Source organism: Sciurus carolinensis, assembly GCF_902686445.1.
Source record: "Sciurus carolinensis chromosome 19 unlocalized genomic scaffold, mSciCar1.2 SUPER_34, whole genome shotgun sequence".
In the NCBI taxonomy this organism is placed as follows: Eukaryota; Metazoa; Chordata; class Mammalia; order Rodentia; family Sciuridae; genus Sciurus; species Sciurus carolinensis.
The window spans coordinates 3,671,462-3,675,283 of record NW_025920112.1 but is presented as its reverse complement, the minus strand read 5'-3'; the positions used below and the strand labels follow the sequence as shown (position 1 = coordinate 3,675,283).

The following is a 3,822-nucleotide window of genomic DNA, read 5'->3' as shown; positions in this document are numbered from 1 at the left end:
ATTCTTCATTTAAAAAAATGGCTTATGAGGTCATTCATACTAATGACAAGACCTAACTTTCTATTAATGCACTAAAAGTTACAAAGAAGAGAGATTAAAAACAATTTCCAAGTCACAGTGGAGGAAATGAACAGCAAACGCTCAAGTAACTCTGAGAAGCTAGGTGGATGTGTAATGTGGTCATTATCAGGGTATCTGATTACTCTGCTGCCTGTTGAATCTTAGAAGGGAGAGGGTTGAGCACATGAGATACCGAATCCAAGGAAAATCTGAATATTGATCTTTCACTTGATATCTTCCACAAAGGCCCCTGAGTGAGATGAGTGAGGATGGTGTTCAGGAGGAGAAGCAGGAGAGCAAATCCACAGAGTGCCACCACAGTGCTATATTAAAATAACTCATCATCAAAGACTACTCTGAGTGAAATTGAAACAGACATCCAAATTAGAGGATGCTCAGAAGTGTACTGTATGGGAAGGACATGATCAGTGGACAAAATGGCTTGAGTCCTGGCGAGAGTGAGGGGATAATCCAGTAGAAGCCCCGGGGCAGACCAGGCACACTGAGAAATGTATCCAGTGGTCATGGTGCTGGTCTAGAGGACTTGGGCTCACTAAGAGCTACTGGAAACTTCAACAGAGAGAGCTGTCACTTAACTGATCCTTGACAAGGACACCTAGTGTGTGACAGAGACTCAAAGAGGAAAGAGAGGCATCACCACAGCAGGCAGCGGCCATACTGTGCCCAGGTGAGGGATGGAGGTCACAAGAAAGGGGTCTACAGAGTGTTGACAGGGGCAGTTCTGGAGTCTGCTCTAAGGACCCAGCAGCAGGACTGGCTGTGAGATGTCAGAGGAGTCGAGGATGATATTCTTTTAAATAGTGTTCTACAGTTATACATAATATTGGGTTCATCCTGTTTCCTAACAGCAAGACAGAATGTAAGGAAGACTTTACATCCTTCCTGTGCCTAGGATGATGGAGCCATTCACATCCCAATTACGAGACATAGGTCAAGGCTCAGTTTCCCATGGGTTATGCAGTGAGGGCTGTACCTAACAAATCCCCAGTCCACACTGACTTGCTCCCTACTCATCAGAACGTGGGTGCACCCGAGTGTGGGTTGGACACTCAGGCCTCCACCGATGGGACTGATACTGCAGGGACACACAGGGAGCCCACTCCCTCGGATGTCACCAGGTGGCAGTAAGCAGCATAGTGGAGGACATCACTGCAGAATCCACCGTCCATGCAACTCTGAGTGACGTTCCATTTACATCTTATTCTTTGGCTTCAGTGACAACCTTGAATACCCTCAGTGAGGTTTGCCTGTTGTTATTTCTCAACAAGGCACATCCCAATAAGTGAGTCTAAGTAAACACAGAAGGAGAAAGTCATGCCGTAGGCACTGGGAGTCACACAGGGAGGACCATGGAGGCTCGTCATTGGGAGCAATAGAAGAACCTTGGACCATGTAGTTGCTGATAGGAATGCAGTCTTTCTAGAACTCTTGGAAACAATCACTAAGTGTAATGAGACACAACTTTTGCCTGCTTTACTAGCAACATGTGTATGTTAGTTCAACTGAGTGTTCAAGTAATAAAATTTTGAGTTCAACCTAAGAACAAACATGAAGACCCAGCACTTGGGCTCATGATTGAAAGAATACAATCTTCAGGCCTATTTCACTTTTTATATAGGAAACTACCTCTGAGCAGGTTCTTCATGGCCATCAGGACGTCTTTGTTCCAGAAGCTGTAGATGACAGGGTTGAGGGTGGGCATGATGATGGTGTAGAATATGGCCAGGAACTTGTCCTGGCCTGGGATGTGGTATGTCTGGGGTCTCATGTAGGTGAAAATGAAGGACCCATACTACTTTGGGACCAGGACCATGTGGAAGGAGCAGGTGGGAAAGGCCTTCTTCCGTGCCTCCAATGACTTCATCTGGAGGAAGGTGAGAAGAATCTGCACATAAGATGCACATATCATGGAAAGAGGGATCAGCAGGAAAATAACAGGACTCACATCAACCCCTCCTTCATAGTGTGAGGTGTCTGCACAGGACAACTTCAACAAGGCAGGAAGTTCACAGAAATAGTGATCGATCACCCTAGAGCTACAGTAGGGGAGGCACATTAGGAACCCTGTGTGGATTGTGGCCTTGTGTGTCTGACCAGCCAGCACCTGGCAACCAGGTGCAAAGTGACCCTCTCATTTATGAGCACTGGATAGTACAGGGGGTGGCAGATGTCCACAAACCGATTACATGACATGGCAGCCAGGAGAAGGCACTCACCACCCAGCATCATGAGGCACAGAAACACTTGGGTTCCACAGCCTGTGAAGGAAATTTTTCTGGGGCTTGACAGGAAGTCAGTGATCACCTTGGGAATGATGCTGGAAATGTGCAGGATGTCCATGAAGGAGAGGTGGCTGAGCAGGAAGTACATGGGGGTGTGCAGGCGCGGGTCCCTGCGGATGAGCAGGATCATGAGCTCGTTTTCCATCAGGGTCACGATGAAAATGCCATCCAGGAAGGAGAAGGAGACCAGACTGGAGTGGGAAGTGGAGAAGAGCCCCAGGAGGAGGAAGTCGGTGCTGGCAGAGAGGTTGTCGGGTCTCATGTGAGTGTTCATATTTAACCAAATCATTTTGTAAAAATGGCAGTAGAGTGAAACACACATTATGACCTCATGAACATATATGACTGCCTGACCCCTGTGACCTGCAATATGTATGATCAGGAAAGTGAGAGATTACACATAAATCATGTATAATTTATTAAAATGTATAAATTCCTTGTCATGTGCAACTAAATAGAATAAGTAAAATACAAAGTTCATAAAAAATGATTAAACAAATGCATGATCACTGAAGTATGAAGGCCAGGAAGGAAAAGTAGGTGAATCCCAGTGACTTCCACCTCTGTCTCGGAAACACCATGATAGCTAGTGAGGCATGTTTCCTAAAAAACATGGAGGGTCTCTTGGCTCGATCTTGGACTGTTTCCATTTTTCAGGATGAATATTTACTTGCTTGAATCACATGATGCTGTCTTCCATCATGGAAGGGACCTTTGACCTGGATGAGACTAACCCCTGGGGATATCGTGACTCTTCAATGAACACCTTTTGGAATATCAGGATAATTCTTTGGTTAAGAATCCAATTAGAACCACTCAACATTGGCCAAAGTGACATGAATTTACATTGATTGTGACAACATAAAGTCCATTATTACCTGGTGCTCACTCAGAGATGAAGAGATGGATTTGGGCAAGACTCTCTAGAAATTTCTCTGGGAACCCAATAAAACTGGAATGCAGGGAAGGCACACTGTCCTTCTCTCTGAGAGGACACATTCTCTCCCTGGAAAGTATCTCCTCCACTTTTCCTATTCTTTCAATAAGCTCATGCCTATTATTTGGGGACATGTCTAAAATACATCTGATTTGAATGCAAGAGTTGAACTTTAAAGGGGGTCTTTCCTCTGTCTCAGTTTCTTGGAAGGTCCAGCTCTTTAACAAATTCATTCTTTGTGATTGAATAAGTGAGCATGTTTCTCACATGTGGTAACTCATAACTAGGTTGATACATAAAAACTGTAAAATTCACTGAAGAATTTCTTCCTCAGCAAGCAAGAAATGAACAAAGAAACAGAAATAGAGCAGTAGCCTGGTATGGTGGTGCAAGCCATGCCAGGGTGATTAGAATTCTAGGGCAGCCACAGCACCTTAGCCTCACCCACTATCAAAATAAAATGTTAAATGGCCCAGGGGATATAGTTTAGTTTTGGAGCATGCCTGGGCTCAGCCCCAGTAA

The 3,822-nt window shown here is 45.0% G+C and overlaps 1 pseudogene; it reads right to left on the bottom strand.

Annotated features, from left to right (window-relative positions):
• Positions 1-1,684: 1,684 nt before the first annotated feature.
• On the bottom strand, positions 1,685-2,625 carry LOC124973389 (olfactory receptor 2AJ1-like; annotated as a pseudogene).
• Positions 2,626-3,822: the final 1,197 nt, after the last annotated feature.